The following is an 18,635-nucleotide window of genomic DNA, read 5'->3' as shown; positions in this document are numbered from 1 at the left end:
AGTCCGGAGTATTCAACTCCTAAGGAGAGCAATAAAAAGAGTCCGGGGCTGTCTGGTGCCCCACCGGACGCACTGATGGGTCTTCTGGAGCAAGCGGCTATCTCAGATGCGCATCGTACTTTAATGGGTACGGTGGTTGAGAGGATTTCATCCGCCAAAAGTGGGTTGCATGAAGCTTTTACGAGCCTGCTAAGAGGCTTTGAGGTACGAAAAGTAATATATATATTTTTACGGTACCGCACACGCTAGGTGTGCTCTATACAGATAGTAGCCCCTGAGACTCTGGTTGCCGTCCAGGGGCGGCAAACAGAGGATCATAGTCCCAGGTAATGATCGCGCTGCTTTCATGTGCAGGCGGCTGAGGGTCCGGTGGCTGGCCGGACTGCTGAGTTTACCGAACTGAGGCGGCAGCTTGACGCGGCAGATTCCGACATCGCGCTTGTGAACAAGCGGCTTGACGAGGCACAAGTTATGTATTTTCGGGCAGTCAAAAAATATTAAGAGGAGCATGATGCTAGTATCTATAATATGCTATGACTGCAGATGGAGCTGCCGCCGTGGAGACCCTTCGGGCGGAACTTGCCCGAGCCAAGGAACAAGCTAGGAGAAGTGATGCGGCCACCCTAAAGGTGGCCGAAGAGTTAAGAGCCGAACGGGCTGCTCATCGCCAGAGCGAAGATAAAATAGCCAAGATGGCTATTGAGCTGAAAGATGCCGCGGGCCGATATGAGCTTCTTGAAAAGGAAAGCCAAGCGAAAGCGGCTGACCTGAAGAAAGCCATCGAAGCAGCCAAGGAAACCCGCTCTAAAATCAGAGCGGCGAAGGAGGAGCTCTGTCAAGCCGGAGATATCACGGCTGGGAAGCCCTTTTTGTTGCGGATGAAGTTCGGAGATCCAAAGTATGCCCCTCTGGATCAATTATGGAGTGCTGAAGATGCATACTCGGACTTGGCAATGAGTGCTGCTGATGCGACTGAGTTTTTCAAAGATCAGGGCGATCATGAAGTGGAATGGTTGTTCTGGTCGCAGTTTAGTGCTCCAACGCATCCGCTGCTGTTAACTGAATAAATGGCCGAGTGGGCCGAGCTCCATAGGTTGTCCGGACTTGCCATGAGGTCTGTCGTGGATCATCTTTGGCCAAAGGGACCAAGGCCGAATAGTTATTTCGGTTTAGTGCAATGATTCCTTGGTGCTGTGCCGCATATCGACGTTATAAAGAGGTCGGCGTGCATAGAGGGTGCGCAGATGGCTCTTACCCGTGTTAAGACATACTGGGCAGAGATGGAGGCCACCGCTATTGCAACCCGGGGTCCGGCCATAGGCCAGGTCCCGGCCGAGCACTATTTTGAAGAAGTCCTAGAAGGCGCTCATTTAATAGAGGCTCAGTGCTCGAAAAGTATCATGTTCGAGTGACATGTATCCCAATTGTAAAAACAATGCTATTTGGATTAGAAAGGCTGTGTTTATACTTTTGCCTAAAAGTATTATGATGCCTGCTGTGTGGCCGTTTATGTATGTATATAACCTGAAAGTTTGCAGTCGTCGGCTTCAGCCCCCACGCATATAATGCAGGGGTGTTCAGAAAAGCGCGTATTCACACTTGATCCAACGTCTTGGTCCATTAAGGAGGTGATGGCGCGGTGAATAAGGCAATCAGACTATATAGCTTTAACACTTTCACTTAGCCATAGAGCTTGACGGTGGGGCTACTATATAGTCCCTGGTACTTCTGAGCTCATCCAAATACGGTGCGCGTACATACATGCCGGGGTAACCGGTCCTTCGTTAATGCGGAGGAATCGCGAGGATTCCACTGAGTCATCGAGTGGTTGACCAGTCTCGCGCTTTATCATGACAGTCAGTTTTCGGCTTTCTCTACTGAGGTGCTCATCCAGATGAACCAGGGCACAATCGCAGTAGTTCTCCCGGTGCCACCTTAGCTGATAGAACGGAACGTAAGGTAGCAAAACACGGGAGCCGGGCAAACCCAACTATTGACCAAAGACATGATTCGGAGCTGATGCATATAAGGCCAAACTCGCGACGCCGAACACTCCCTAAGGTATTCGGACTTTACAACATATACTGGGCTGAGTAACGCCCTCGATAATGAGCCCTGAATTTCCAGGTACGTGCATTAGTCTGACGTGACAAAATGCAAATAACACCAGCATCCCTCTCGGTTGTGTTGAGTATCCGGAGGGTGTGAAGCAACAAGAGACAGTAAAAAAGGTTTACACAGGGTCTAATCTAAAAAGAAACCTTTGAGCGGGGCCCTGTTGCACGTCTGCGCCTGTGTCTCCGTTGTGCCGTATCCTGGAAGGGTGTAGCACGATGATCATCTCAAAAAGAGAAAAAACCCAGGTGAAAGTCTTCGTGCAAAAAATTGGTTATTCTTAATGAACCATTAAAATGCGATCTATTATTGTATTAATAGGGTCAAGCCTAACTGTAGCCCTTTTTTACATGCGGGAAGCCCCTAGCACCACCTATGGGGGTATATCCCTCGACCCAATCTCAGGTTTATCTGAGCTGCTACAGCTAGTGGTGCGCCGGACTCGTCTAACCGTGTCCGCGGTCTTGACGACCGATTCTGGTTGGAGAGGCCGTTCAGTGTTCGGCTGCTAGAGCCGCCACATATTCCTCCGCACGTAGGGAACGCTCTGTGTTTCTGCTAACTGTGATGATGCCATGTGGACCGGGCATCTTAAGCTTAAGATAAGCGTAATGCGGTACTGCATTGAAACGAGCGAAGGCCATTTTTCCGAGTAGTGCGTGAAAGCCGCTTCGGAATGGAGCGATGTCGAAGGTTAATTCTTCGCGTCGGAAATTGTCGGAAGAACCGAATACAACCTCTAGCACTAGAGAGCCCGTGCAGCGGGCCTCTGGGCCTGGTATTACTCCTTTAAAGGTATTATTGTTTTGGCTGATTCTTGTCGGGTCTATCCCCATTTTGCGGACGGTGTCCTGATATATCAGATTAAGACTACTGCCGCCGTCCATGAGGACTCGGTGAGATGGTATCCATAAATTATTGGGTCTAGCACCAAGGCAGCTGATCCTCCGTGCCGGATACTAGTCGGGTGATCCCTGCGATCAAAAGTGGTCGGGCAGGCCGACCAAGGGTTGAACTTGGGGGTGACGGGCTCCACGGCGTATACGTCTCGGAGTGTGCGTTGGCGCCTCCTCTTCGGTATGTGGATTGCGTAAATCATGTTCACTGTTTTGACCTCTGGTGGGAATTTTTCTGTCCCCCCGTGTTCGGCTGGTGAGCCATTGTCCTCGGTTTTTCCTGGCCGAGGTGTCTGGCGAGCCATTCATCCCGGACACTGTGTTTGAAAGTCGCTAAGGCTTCAGCATCCAGGCAGTCGACGATTTGATTCTTCTTCATGAGAAATCTGTTCCAAAGCTTTCGGGCTGACTCTCCGGGCTGTTGAATTATGTGACTTAAATCGTCTGCATCCGGAGGTCGGACATACGTCCCTTGAAAATTAGCCCTAAAAGCATCCTCAAGCTCCTCCCAACTTCCAATTGAGTTTTCGGGGAGACTTTTCAGCCAATGCCAAGCTGGTCCTTTCAACTTGAGGGGCAGGTATTTGATGGCATGGAGATCATCTCCGCGAGCCATGTGAATGTGAAGGATAAAGTCCTCAATCCAAACCCCAGGGTCCGTTGTTCCGTCGTATGCCTCTATGTTCATGGGTTTGAATTCCTCTGGAAATTCATGATCCAGCACCTCATCGGTGAAGCATAGGGGGTGCGCGGCACCCCTGTATTTGGTTGTGTCATTGCATTCTTCTGACGGTCGTGGTGTTTGGTTTTGATTCCGAGCTGTTATTCGAACAGTATAGTCGTTTGGGCGGCCATGATTCTGTGCCGGAGCGCGCTTCCTAGATCCGTAGATGGACCTGGCCATACCGGCTTTTTATGCAAGTCCTCATGTAAATCGTGCGTGGACTTGTGTGCGACGTCGTTAGCCGCCCTGTCGCGGCCATGGGGTGGTCGGTCCGGCTGATCGGCCATTTTATTTTTCGGCTGAATGGGCTCTAAAGCCTCATCGTCGAATTCAGGCAGCAGTTTGCGCTTTGGATAGCTCTTTATGTGGCGACTGCCACCGTACTTTTCTTCGGTGTCAAGCACCTTGTTCCATCTACTGTTGAGCGTATTCTGCGCGGCCTTAAGCCTTTGCTTCTGCTTCTTCAGGCTCCTCGCGGTGGCAATAAGCCTTCTATGCAGGTTCTCTTATTCCACGTGCCTTTCCGGGATGATGTGTGCATCGTCTTCCGGACTGTTCTCCTCTCCGGAGACAGGTTGATGAGTTTTACCCTCGTCGTCGCCGTGATCGGACAGCGGCTCCATACTATGTTCGTCGTCCACTGGCTCATCCTGCTCCATCGCTGGGTCCATGTGGTCGTCGTTTCCTTTGGAGTCGACCGGGGTATTATTCTTTCTTGCGCTGTTATCGCTGTTTTTGCTGAGGCGGGATTTGGAGCGGCGCCTACGTCGTCGCTTTGGTTGCTTTTCGAGGGAATTATCCTTCGTTGCATCCTTCCGTTCCTTGTCGTTGTTTTCTTTGGGGGTATCCACCATGTATATATCATATGATGAAGTGGCTGTCCAGCGCCCTGTGGGCGGTGGTTCCTGTTCCTCTCCTGCATCGTCGTCCATACCGTCGATGTCTTCGGAGTCGAAATCAAGCATGTCGGTTAAGTCGTCGACAGTGGCTATTAAGTGGGTGGTGGGTGGGGAACGAATTTCTTCGTCGTCCGCTTCCCACTCGAGCTGGACATAGTTCGGCCAAGGATCTCCTGACAAGGAGAGGGACCTTAATGAGTTTAGCACGTCGCCCAAGGGCGAGTGCTGAAAGATATCTGCGGAGGTAAACTCCATGATCGGTGCCCAATCAGATTCGATAGGCACTGACGCAAGCGGTTCGGAGCCTGTGGCCGGGGACGAATCCAAGGGTCCGGTGACACAGCTCTCGTAGGAGGTGGAGTCAGTATTCGGCTCTATCGCCGCTGAGTGCGTGGCCTCCGTGGCGGGGTCTATCCACCCGTCCTCGGACGGCACGATCTGCTCCGGATTGAGGCCGGAGTAGCCGCAGGTGTGATCTCCCGAACACCGTCCGATGGCAGAGCTAAGTCACGCTCGTCGTGACTGTGCGGCGCACCTGACATGGGCTCGAATCCGTCGAAGATCAAGTCTCCGCGGATGTCGGCAGTATAGTTCAGGCTTCCAAACCTGACCTGATGGCCAGGGGCGTAGCTATCGATCTGCTCCGGATGGCCAAGCGAGTTGGCCCGTAGTACGAAGCCGCCGAATACGAAGATTTGTCCGGGGAGAAAAACCACACCCTGGATCGCATCGTTACTGTTGATCGAAGGAGCCATTAAGCCTTACCGTGACGGCATAGTGGAACTATCAATGAAAGCACCAATGTCGGTGTCAAAACCGGCGGATCTCGGGTAGGGGGTCCCGAACTGTGCGTCTAAGGCTAATGGTAACAGGAGGCGGGGGACACAATGTTTACCCAGGTTCGGGCCCTCTCGATGGAGGTAATACCCTACTTCCTGCTTGATTGATCTTGATGATATGAGTATTACAAGAGTTGATCTACCACGAGATCGTAGAGGCTAAACCCTAGAAGCTAGCCTATGATTACGACTGTGATTATTGTCCTACGGACTAAACCCTCCAGTTTATATAGACACCGGAGGGGGCTAGGGTTACACAGAGTCGGTTACAAGGGAGGAGATCTACATATCCGAATTGCCAAGCTTGCCTTCCACGCAAAGGAGAGTCCCACCCGGACACGGGACGAAGTCTTCAATCTTGTATCTTCACAGTCCAACAGTCCGGCCCAAGTATATAGTCCGGCTGTCCGAGGACCCCCTAATCCAGGACTCCCTCACCCGGCAAGGCGCTTGCCGGGGGTCTTGTGGATCTCCTCGGCAAGGATCCCGCCGAGGGTCGCCGTCTTCTGGTTCTCATCTGATCTCATATCTCTATGGTCTTGACAAAGATTTGCATGCTACCACGGAGGTGCCTCCCGAGCCCTAGTTCCAATGTGGTTGGTTGAGTTGGAACCCGTGGGCTCAAGGGTGGCTCGCTCTGTTAGCATCGGGCAAGTTGCCCCGGCAAGGCTCTTGCCGGGGCCGCGGAGGCTGCCCCGGCAAGAGCCTTGCCGGGGGAGTCCACCTCGCCCTCTCGCTCTTTGGTATCTTTGGTCTTGGCATTGCCTTGGCCATCTTGTGCTTCGGCTTCTCTCCGGCTCCCCTCCTCTGCCCTGCTCAGTGTGGCCGCGGCGCGTGGCTCCGACTGCCCGTGCACAAGTAAAGGGGTACAAAGGTGTGCCCCTACTTTTGTATAGCGACAGGAGCCCCCGGGCCTGGGCCACACATAAGCGCGACACGTTGTTTGGCTAGGCCCAGAACGGTGCGCGGGCAGGCAGGGAGGATTTTCACCGCAGTAACTCTTCGTCCGCTGCGCTTCCCCACGACCCGCGTTGAACGCGCGTCGTGGAGGATCGTGCGTGACGTGGGGGGCATGCGCGGGGCGGTTCTCGCACACATGTGTCACATCGCAGTTAATGGGAAAGGAGGCGGCCTGCGCCTTCCCCGTAAAAAGGAATAACCGTGGGCGCGCTACTCACTTTACCCCCTTCCCTGCGTCTTCTCCAATCTCAGAGCCGCCGCCCCCTTTCTTCCTCCTTCTCGGGTTCTTGCCTTCGCTCGCCGCTGCTGCGTCTCCGCCGTCCTCTGTCTCTTGCTCCCCCAGCCACCATGGCACCCAAATCCACCAAGGGCAAGTGAGTGGCCAAGGACGCCGGAGCGACAGAGCCGCCGGAAAGTGCGCTGGCGGCGCAGCGGACACAGCTCGCCTACTTCCCCTCGACGGTCGATGTGTTCGAGCTCCGGGAGGCCTTCAAACCCCTGTGGAGGTGAAGACAGGGGGAGAGACGACGGGGCATCCAGCCACGCGCGTCATCCCCGCCAATTGCGCCGAGGCCGCCCCAAATCGGTACCCTTTCTTTGTCGACTACTTCTCCTGCAGGCTCTGTCCCCCTTTCTCCAATTTCTTCAGCGACGTCATGCACACCTACGGCTTCCACCTTTTGGATTTTACTCTAAATGCCGTGGCGTGCATGGCTCTTTTCGCGCACCTCTGCGAGGGCTTCGCCGGGGTGCATCCCAACACGGCGCTCTTCCATCACTACTTCTCCCCTCGGATCCAACCGGGGGGCGCCATTTCCGGTTGCGTCACCTAGATCCCAAGGTCCAAGGGGGCGTACCCGCATGGCGCCATGAAGGAGAGGTGGGAAGAATGGCGGGGCTGGTGGTGCTGGATTGAGGAGAGGACCCGCCGGACTTTTGCCGGGTCCGCAAGGTGCCGCCGGTCCGCAGAAGCGATTGGAGCAATGTCGATGCCAACGACACGAAGCTTACGGTCGCCACCACCAGGATTCTCCGCCTCACCGAGGCCGGGCTCACCCTCGAGATGATCGGGGCGGATTTCATCCACCGCTGAATCGCTCTGCTGCACAACAAGGGGAGGCCGGCCTGGCTCTTCACGAATGCCGCCGACATCATGAGGCTTCGCCCCGGCCTCGACCACAACATCACAGTGATGGGGCACGCCCACTTCTGCCAGCGTCTCTTCCAGCTCGACGTGAACCGCGACGGCGAGGTCGAGCGGACCGGCAAGGCTGCGAAGGCCGGCAAGGTCGCCAAGGGGCCCTTGTTCAAGTTGCCGGCAGGAGTGGTTCCGTTGAGCAACAACTCACGCCGGACCGACATCATCGCCATGATGCCGGATTTCAACGCGCACAGGGTCGAGCCAGAGGAAATTCAAGTGCAGGAGTTCTTCGACACCTTGCACAAGGGGTACGTCACCGTCGAGCCGCGGCTCGTCCAAGACACCACCCAGGCAGAGCTGGACTACATCGCTGCCAGGGCGATGGAGGCGAAGCTTGCCGAGGAGGCCGGCAGCGCGGGTGGCATGGAGGACAAGGGCACGGAGGAGGCGGAGGAGAAGGAGCTCGCCCAGTGGGCGGAGGCCGCTGGGGAGGTCAGTAGCGCCGGCACCGGGGCTCCTCTCGTCGAGGAGGTGGTCGACGAGTCATCAGAGGAGGAGGCTGAGGCTGTTGACCCTCCGGCCACGGGGAGAGGGCGAGTCCTGCGGCGGGCCACTTCCGGCGAGCCGGTACGACCCGTCAAGGCCGCGCGACGGCCAAAGTATCCGGAGGAGTCCGCGCGTCAGACGAGGGCCGCGGCGGCGAAGAAGGTCGTCAAGGCCGCGGTGGCGAAGAAGAAAGCATCTGCCTCCTCTTCATCCAAGCGCGTGCAGACTCCGCCCTCCTCCCCTCCTCCGGCAGACGTCGACGCGGGGGTTACCTTTGACTTCGGGTCCCTCAGCCCAAGGAGGAAGACGAAAGCAACAGAGGAGGAGGTGGATGACGAGTAAGTATCTTGCTCTTTTCTGTCATCTCCGTCTCCCCAATCTGTATCGCTTGTCTTGAATTGTTTTCATCTTTGCAGGGATGCGGAGACGCTGGCCCAGAGGGCGAAGCAGGCCAAAGCCTCGGTGGGCGATCAGCCCTCGGCGGGCACTTAAGGGCACCACTGGTGATGCTGAGTAGCCCGCACAATAGTCCCCGGCATAGCCCCCAGCGTAAGTTCATCATTCACCCCTAGTCAACATGTGTTGGGGGCACGATCTCCTGGTGCTGACCTTGCCGTAGTCGCGGGAGGAGGACAGCAGTAGGAGGAGCCACAGAGGGCTACCCCTAACACGCCGCCCCCATCGACCACGTCGCCCCGAGGGGCGTCCCCGATAAGGGTGCCAAGCACCGAGCCCATGCACACGGAGGAGGGGGAGGAGAACTCGGGCGCCGGTGGCTTTGCCTCGGCGCCAAATGTTGGCGGGGAGGGGACCTCTGCTCCCCAGCCCGGCACTGGCAAGCCGCTCGCCTTTCATCCCTGTTCTTTTTCTTTTCTTGCTGATTCTTGGTCTTGGCTTTGTCTCATTCCGTTCTTGGTGTCCAGATCATCCATTGGCGGACCAGGAGGACATAGATGCCATCATCGAGGACGTCGCCAAGGATGCCGCGGCAGAGGCTGAGAAGGTCGCTGCCGAGGAGTCCGCCAAGGGTGCTGCAGAAGACGCCGCCAAGGGGCCTGCCGGGGAGTCCGGCAAGGGGCCTGCCGGAGAGGCCGGCAAGGCTGCCACCGAGGAGGAGGTGGTCGATGACCAGCCCTCCCCCTCTGCTGCCTCCGGCTCCGGCAGGTATCTGAGGGTGACCGACGATCTCTTCGTCCACCTCCCAAGGGCGTCCAGCTCCAGGGCGCCCGTCGAGGGAGAGGTGTTCGACGAAGAGGTGCTTGCCGCCGCCGGGCTCGAGGTCGTCGATGAGCCGAGCGCCGGTGGTGATGGCTCTCAGGAGGAGCGGCTTCTCCAGGCCATGGGTGCCAATTTCCGGAAGCTCCAGGCGCTCCACCGCGCCCGCCTGGACAAGGCCAAGTCCAGGATGGCAACGGTGGACAAGGCGGAGGCAGACCTCAAGGTGCGCGTCACCGAGGCGCAGACTTGGTTCCGCCAAGCTAGCGAAGAGCTGAAGGCCGCCCAGGGCGAGCTGGCCAAGCACGACGTGGAGCTCACCATGAAGCTGGCCGACATCGAGAAGGCCCAGGAGACGGCGGAGGGCTTGGCCGCTGCAGCCGAGGCCGCTCGGACCCAGCATCAGGCCGCGCTGAACTCCCAGGAGGAGGACCTCGCCAAATGCGAGGCGGACCTCGACACCAAACTCTGCGCCAAGGACGAGGAGGTGGAGAAGCTTGTCGCGTAGTGAACCCAAGAGCTGGAGCAGAGGCACAGGGAGACGCTCGATGCCCAGGCTCTGGTTCACGCCGGCAAGGTGAAGGAGCTGGAGGTGGAGCGGGACGGGCTGAAGGAGAAGGCCCTGAAGCTGTCCCAGGAGAAGGACATGCTCAACGGCGCCCTAACGGAGGCGCAGGGCGCGGTCATCAGCAGGGCCGGGGAGCTCTCCGAGGCCAACAACTCCATCAAAGACCTCAAGCTGAAGCTGGAGGGCCTCGAGGAGATGCTCTCAGAGGCCAAGGCTCGGGAGGAGACCCTGGCCAAGGATCTGGAGGCCGAGAAGCTGCAGCGGAGGAACGAAGCCGCCAGCCACAAGGATTTCATGGAGGGCGAGAATCGCTGGATCAGCCGCCTCGAGATCATCGCCGGCAGGATCACCACGCAGCTGGCTGCCATGGGGATGCCAAATGTGAGGTACGCCCCAGAGCGCAGTGGGACTACCAACGCCAAGCTGATCCTGTTCTTCGAGGGTGTTCTCGGGGCCCTGGAGCAGTTCCACTCCAACAGGGCGGCTTCACTAGCCGACGAGAACCGAAGGCTCTGTCGGGGTGCCATGACCAAGGTCCTCACCAAGGTGGCGTACTGGAACCCCACCCTTGACTTCGACGCCGCGCTGGAGAGCTTGCCAGAGGGTACTGACGTCGTGCCGCTCAAGGAGCGTATCGAGCCCATCATCAGCCTCATCGACGGAATTCAAAGGGTGGAGGGCCAGTGCCGGGATTAGGCACCCCGTTTCTTATCGCCGCTGCAGGTTCATGACCAAGACAATTTCTATCTTTAGTTAGAACCGCGGCAATAATTTGATGTAATATAACTCTGCAGTACTCTTGATACAATGCATGTTATTTTCCTGTTCGATTTCCCTTTGTATGTCCACCCTACATTAACCGGGTAGGCTTACCGGCGCGTAAACCCAGGGCGGCGTCTTGAGGACGGATCCCCATTGGCCTGCCGGGTGTGCTTGCTGCCGGGCAAACCACCTCACCACCCCCGACGTGGCCACTCGAACTGTCGAGCTTGACTCGAGTCAGAATTGAGAGCATTGCCAGGCTGTGGAAGGCTACCCTGCCACTCTCGACGCGGCCTCTTGAGCTGTTGAGCGGACTCGAAATAGAACAAAGGCGTTGCCAATTGCGGGAGGGCCCCTTTGCGTGCAGGTTTTCCATACATAGGCAGAATCTCCGAGGACGATAACCTTATGTATAAAAGGAAATTGCTCAAGGCTCTGGATGACTTAGCTTTTCTGTTTCCGCGTCGGCGTCCTTCTTTCTCCTGGTCGTCTTCTTCTTTAGAGGCCATGGCGATGAAGAACTGCTAGGTTAACTACTAGACCAGGTTCTCACAATGACGCCCCCCTACCTGGCGCGCGAAAGATGTCGGTGGGAAACGACACCTATGGGATCACAAGAATCCCTACTACGGTTGCCGGGGCGCGGGGTTGTGAGAAGAGCAGGATTAGCAGTCAACACAAGGATCGTTTACCCAGGTTCGGGCCGCGAGGATGCGTAATACCCTAGTCCTGCTTTGGTGTGTATTTGAGAGAGTTCTTGAGCTTTCAAACTAGCTATGGTGGCTGCATAGTTCAAAAGAGCCGAATCCCCCTCCAGTATGCCAAGGGCCTCCTTTTATAGTCGGAAGGGGCTGCCACAGTGGCACACAGGAGGTGGAAAGGCCTACATTGATGCGAGCTTATCGCTTGTGTTACAGGACAAGATGCATTTAATGCGTAGCTTAGGTGTCCCTTAGCTTTATTGGGGACGGGAAGGCCCGTCCCGTCCGTTGCCGCCTCGCCTTGCTTCAACACGCGCCCAGGCCAGCGGTGCATGCGGCGCCATGTAGGCAGGCAGGCAGCTGAGGTGGCGCGGTGGTAGGGTCTTCACGAAGATCTGCATGCCACACGTAGGTGCTTGCTGAGTTGGCGTAGAGGCCGCCCGTCGCCATGCAGGTGCCTGCCCAGCTGGTTGAGCTAGCAGCTGCTTGGGGACGGTGGTGGAGTCTTGGTCCACGCGGGCCTGGCTGTGGCCCCGCTGACGCCCTCGGCAAGGGCCTTGCCGGGGGCCCGGCAAGGGTCTTGCCGTGGCGTTGCAGTCGTCCCCGGCAGGGCGCTTGCCGGGGGTCTTGTGGATCTCCTCGGCAAGGATCCCGCCGAGGGTCGCCGTCTTCTGGTTCTCATCTGATCTCATATCTCTATGGTCTTGACAAAGATTTGCATGCTACCACGGAGGTGCCTCCCGAGCCCTAGTTCCAATGTGGTTGGTTGAGTTGGAACCCGTGGGCTCAAGGGTGGCTTGCTCTGTTAGCATCTGGCAAGTTGCGTCGGCAAGGCTCTTGCCGGGGCCGCGGAGGCTGCCCCGACAAGTCCACCTCGCCCTCTCGCTCTTTGGTATCTTTGGTCTTGGCGTTGCCCTGGCCATCTTGTGCTTCGGCTTCTCTCCCGCTCTCCTCCTCTGCCCTGCTCAGTGTGGCCGCGGCGCGCGGCTCCGACTGCTCGTGCACAAGTAAAGGGGTACAAAGGTGTGCCCCTACTTTTGTACACCGACACGATTGTAATCATGACGGTGCTTTGGAGATGGAGATCAAAGGCACAAGATGATGATGGCCATATCATATCACTTATATTGATTGCATGTGATGTTTATCTTTTATGCATCTTATTTTGCTTAGATCGACGGTAGCATTATAAGATGATCTCACTAAATTTCAAGGTATAAGTGTTCTCCCTGAGTATGCACCGTTGCGAAAGTTCGTCGTGCCGAGACACCACGTGATGATCGGGTGTGATAAGCTCTACATTCAAATACAACGGGTGCAAGCCAGTATTTGCACACGCAGAATACTCGGGTTAAACTTGACGAGCCTAGCATATGCAGATATGGCCTCGGAACACTGAGACCGAAAGGTCGAGCGTGAATCATATAGTAGATATGATCAACATAGTGATGTTCACCATTGAAAACTACTCCATTTCACGTGATGATCGGACATGGTTTTGTTGATATGGATCACGTGATCACTTAGATGATTAGAGGGATGTCTATCTAAGTGGGAGTTCTTAAGTAATATGATTAATTGAACTTTAATTTATCATGAACTTAGTACCTGATAGTATTTTGCATGTCTATGTTGTTGTAGATAGATGACCCATGCTGTTGTTCCGTTGAATTTTAATGCGTTCCTTGAGAAAGCAAAGTTGAAAGATGATAGTAGCAATTACACGGACTGGGTCTGTAACTTGAGGATTATCCTCATTGCTGCACAGAAGAATTACGTCCTGGAAGCACCGTTGGGTGCCAAACCCGCTGCAGGAGCGACGCCCGATGTTATGAATGTCTGGCAGAGCAAAGCTAATGACTACTCGATAGTTCAGTGTGCCATGCTTTACGGCTTAGAACCGGGACTTCAACAATGTTTTAAACGTCATGGAGCATATGAGATGTTCCAGGAGTTGAAGTTAATATTTCAAGCAAATGCCCGGATTGAGAGATATGAAGTCTCCAATAAGTTCTACAGCCGCAAGATGGAAGAGAATAGTTCTGTCAGTGAACATATACTCAAAATGTCTGGGTATAATAATCACTTGATTCAACTAGGAGTTAATCTTTCGGATGATAGTGTCATTGACAGAATTCTTCAATCACTTCCACCAAGCTACAAGAGCTTCGTGATGAACTATAATATGCAAGGGATGGATAAGACAATTCCCGAGCTCTTCGTGATGCTAAAGGCTGCGGAGGTAGAAATCAAGAAGGAGCATCAAGTGTTGATGGTCAACAAGACCACCAGTTTCAAGAAAAAGGGTAAAGGGAAGAAGGGGAACTTCAAGAAGAATGGCAAGCAAGTTGCTGCTTAAGTGAAGAAGCCCAAGTCTGGACCTAAGCCTGAGACTGAGTGCTTCTACTGCAAAGGGACTGGCCACTGGAAGCGGAACTGCCCCAAGTATTTGGCGGATAAGAAGGATGGCAAGGTGAACAAAGGTATATGTGATATACATGTTATTGATGTGTACCTTACTAATGCTCGCAGTTGCACCTGGGTATTTGATACTGGTTCTGTTGCTAATATTTGCAACTCGAAATAGGGACTACGGATTAAGCGAAGATTAGCTAAGGACAAGGTGATGATGCGCGTGGGAAATGGTTCCAAAGTCGATGTGATCGCGGTCGGCACGCTACCTCTACATCTACCTTCGGGATTAGTTTTAGACCTGAATAATTGTTATTTGGTGCCAGCGTTGAGCATGAAAATTATATCTGGATCTTGTTTGATGTGAGACGGTTATTCATTTAAATCTGAGAATAATGGTTGTTCTATTTATATGAGTAATATCTTTTATGGTCATGCACCCTTGAAGAGTGGTCTATTTTTAATGAATCTCGATAGTAGTGATACACATATTCATAATATTGAAGCTAAAAGATGCAGAGTTGATAATGATAGTGCAACTTATTTGTGGCACTGCCGTTTAGGTCATATCGGTGTAAAGCGCATGAAGAAACTCCATTCTGATGGATTTTTGGAATCACTTGATTATGAATCACTTGGTACTTGCGAACCATGCCTCATGGGCAAGATGACTAAAACGCCGTTCTCTGGAACTATGGAGCGAGCAACAGATTTGTTGGAAATCATACATACTGATGTATGTGGTCCGATGAATGTTGAGGCTCGCGGCGGGTATCGTTATTTTCTCACCTTCACAGATGATTTGAGCAGATATGGGTATATCTACTTGATGAAACATAAGTTTGAAATATTTGAAAAGTTAAAAGAATTTCAGAGTGAAGTGAAAAATCATCGTAACAAGAAAATAAAGTTTCTATGATCTGATCGTGGAGGAGAATATTTGAGTTACGAGTTTGGTCTTCATTTGAAACAATGCGGAATAGTTTCGCAACTCACGCCACCCGAAACACCACAGTGTAATGGTGTGTCCGAACGTCGTAATCGTACTTTACTAGATATGGTGTGATCTATGATGTCTCTTACTGATTTACCACTATCGTTTTGGGGTTATGCTCTAGAGACAGCTGCATTCACGTTAAATAGGGCACAATCTTAATCCGTTGAGACGACGCCTTATGAACTGTGGTTTGGCAAGAAACCAAAGTTGTCGTTTCTTAAAGTTTGGGGCTGCGATGCTTATGTGAAAAAGCTTTAACCTGATAAGCTCGAACCCAAATCGGAGAAATGTGTCTTCATAGGATACCCAAAGGAGACTGTTGGGTACACCTTCTATCACAGATCCGAAGGCAAGACATTCGTTGCTAAGAATGGATCCTTTCTAGAGAAGAAGTTTCTCTCGAAAGAAGTGAGTGGGAGGAAAGTAGAACTTGATGAGGTAACTGTACCTGCTCCCTTATTGGAAGGTAGTTCATCACAGAAATCTATTCCCGTGATTCCTACACCAATTAGTGAGGAAGCTAATGATGATGATCATGTAACTTCAGATCAAGTTACTACTGAACCTCGTAGGTCAACCAGAGTAAGATCCGCACCAGAGTGGTACGGTAATCCTATTCTGGAGGTCATGTTACTAGACCATGACGAACCTACGAACTATGAGGAAGCGATGATGAGCCCAGATTCCGCAAAATGGCTTGAGGCCATGAAATCTGAGATGGGGTCCATGTATGAGAACAAAGTGTGGACTTTGGTTGACTTGCCCGATGATCGGCAAGCCATCGAGAATAAATGGATCTTCAAGAAGAAGACTGACGCTGACGGTAATGTTACTATCTACAAAGCTTGACTTGTTGCGAAAGGTTTTCGACAAGTTCAAGGAGTTGACTACGATGAGACTTTCTCACCCGTAGCGATGCTTAAGTCCGTCCGAATCATGTTAGCAATTGCCGCATTTTATGATTATGAACTTTGGCAAATGGATGTAAAGACTGCGTTCCTGAATGGATTTCTGGAAGAAGAGTTGTATATGATGCAACCTGAAGGTTTTATCGATCCAAAGGATGCTAACAAAGTGTGCAAGCTCCAGCGATCTATCTATGGACTGGTGTAAGCATCTCGGAGTTGGAATAAACGTTTTGATAGTGTGATCAAAGCATATGGTTTCATACAGACTTTTGGAGAAGCCTGTATTTACAAGAAAGTGAGTAGGAGCTCTGTAGCATTTCTAATATTATATGTGGATGACATATTGTAGATTGGAAATGATATAGAATTTCTGGATAGCATAAAAGGATACTTGAATAAGAGTTTTTCAATGAAAGACCTCGGTGAAGCTACTTATATATTGGGCATCAATATCTATAGAGATAGATCAAGACGCCTAATTGGACTTTCACAAAGCACATACCTTGATAAGGTTTTGAAGAAGTTCAAAATGGATCAAGCAAAGAAAGGGTTCTTGCCTGTGTTACAAGGTGTGAAGTTGAGTCAGACTTAATGCCTGACCACTACAGAAGATAGAGATAAAATGAAAGATGTTCCCTATGTTGGAAATATGCCCTAGAGGTAATAATAAATGGTTATTATTATATTTCTTTGTTCATGATAATTGTCTATTGTTCATGCTATAATTGTGTAATCCGGAAATCGTAATACATGTGTGAATACATAGGCCACAACATGTCCCTAGTGAGCCTCTAGTTGACTAGCTTGTTGATCAACAGATAGTCATGGTTTCCTGACTATGGACATTGGATGTCGTTGATAACGGGATCACATCATTAGGAGAATGATGTGATGGACAAGACCCAATCCTAAGCATAGCACAAAAGATCGTGTAGTTCGTTTGCTAGAGCTTTTCCAATGTCAAGTGTCTTTTCCTTAGACCATGAGATCGTGCAACTCCCGGATGCCGTAGGAGTGCTTTGGGTGTGCCAAACGTCACAACGTAACTGGGTGACTATAAAGGTGCACTATGGGTATCTCCGAAAGTGTCTGTTGGGTTGGCACGGATCGAGACTGGGATTTGTCACTCCGTATGACGGAGAGGTATCTCTGGGCCCACTCGGTAATGCATCATCATAATGAGCTTAATGTGACTAAGGAGTTAGCCACGAGATCATGCATTACGGTACGAGTAAAGAGACTTGCCAGTAACGAGATTGAACAAGGTATTGGGATACCGACGATCGAATCTCGGGCAAGTAACATACCGATTGACAAAGGGAATTGTATACGGGATTGATTGAATCCTCAACATCGTGGTTCATCCGATGAGATCATTGTGGAACATGTGGGAGCCAACATGGGTATCCAGATCCCGCCGTTGGTTATTGACCGGAGAGGCGTCTCGGTCATGTCTGCATGTCTCCCGAACCCGTAGGGTCTACACACTTAAGGTTCGGTGACGCTAGGGTTGTAGAGATATGAGTATGCGGAAACCCGAAAGTTTTTCGGAGTCCCGGATGAGATCCCGGACGTCACGAGGAGTTCTGGAATGGTCCGGAGGTGAAGAATTATATATAGGAAGTCCAGTTTTGGCCACCGGGAAAGTTTCGGGGGTTATCGGTATTGTACCGGGACCACCGGAAGGGTCCCGGGGGTCCACCGGGTGGGGCCACCTATCCCGGAGGGCCCCATGGGCTGAAGTGGGAAGGGAACCAGCCCTTAGTGGGCTGGGGCGCCCCCCCCTTGGGCCTCCGCCTGCGCCTAGGGTTGGAAACCCTAGGGGTGGGGGGCGCCCCACTTGCCTTGGGGGGCAAGCTTCCCCCTGGCCGCCGCCCCCCCTTGTAGATGGGATCCAGGGCCGGCGCCCCCCCTCCCAGGGGGCCTATATATAGTGGGGGGGAGGGAGGGCAGCAGTACCACAGCCCCTGGCGCCTCCCTCTCCCCCTGCAACACCTCTCCCTCTCGCAGAAGCTTGGCGAAGCCCTGCCGAGAACCCCGCTACTTCCACCACCACGCCGTCGTGCTGCTGGATCTCCATCAACCTCTCCTTCCCCCTTGCTGGATCAAGAAGGAGGAGACGTCGCTGCTCCGTACGTGTGTTGAATGCGGAGGTGCCGTCCGTTCGGCACTCGGTCATCGGTGATTTGGATCACGGCGAGTACGACTCCATCAACCCCATTCACTTGAACGCTTCCGCTCGCGATCTACAAGGGTATGTAGATGCACTCCTTTCCCCTCGTTGCTAGTATACTCCATAGATGGATCTTGGTGATGCGTAGGAAATTTTAAAATTCTGCTACGATCCCCAACAGTGGTATCAGAGCCAGGTTTATGCGTAGTTACTATGCACGAGTAGAACACAAACCAGTTGTGGGCGTAGATGTTGTCAATTTTTCTTGCAACTACTAGTCTTATCTTGTTTCGGCGGTATTGTGGGATGAAGCGGCCCGGACCGACCTTACACGTACGCTTACGTGAGACAGGTTCCACCGACTCACATGCACTAGTTGCATAAGGTGGCTAGCGGGTGTCTGTCTCTCCCACTTTAGTCGGAACGGATTCGATGAAAAGGGTCCTTATGAAGGGTAAATAGAAATTGGCATAGCACGTTGTGGTTTTACGTAGGTAAGAAACGTTCTTGCTAGAAACCTATAGAAGCCACGTAAAAACTTGCAACAACAATTAGAGGACGTCTAACTTGTTTTTGCAGCATGTGCCTTGTGATGTGATATGGCCAGAAGATGTGATGAATGATATATGTGATGTATGAGATTGATCATATTCTTGTAATAGGAATCACGACTTGCATGTCGATGAGTATGACAACCGGCAGGAGCCATAGGAGTTGTCTTTATTATTTTGTATGACCTGCGTGTCATTGAATAACGCCATGTAAATTACTTTACTTTA

The sequence above is a fragment of the Aegilops tauschii genome, chromosome 6 (genome assembly GCF_002575655.3).
Source record: "Aegilops tauschii subsp. strangulata cultivar AL8/78 chromosome 6, Aet v6.0, whole genome shotgun sequence".
NCBI classification, from domain to species: domain Eukaryota; kingdom Viridiplantae; phylum Streptophyta; class Magnoliopsida; order Poales; family Poaceae; genus Aegilops; species Aegilops tauschii.
The sequence above is the reverse complement of the archived record's forward strand: the minus strand, read 5'-3'. Positions refer to the sequence as shown.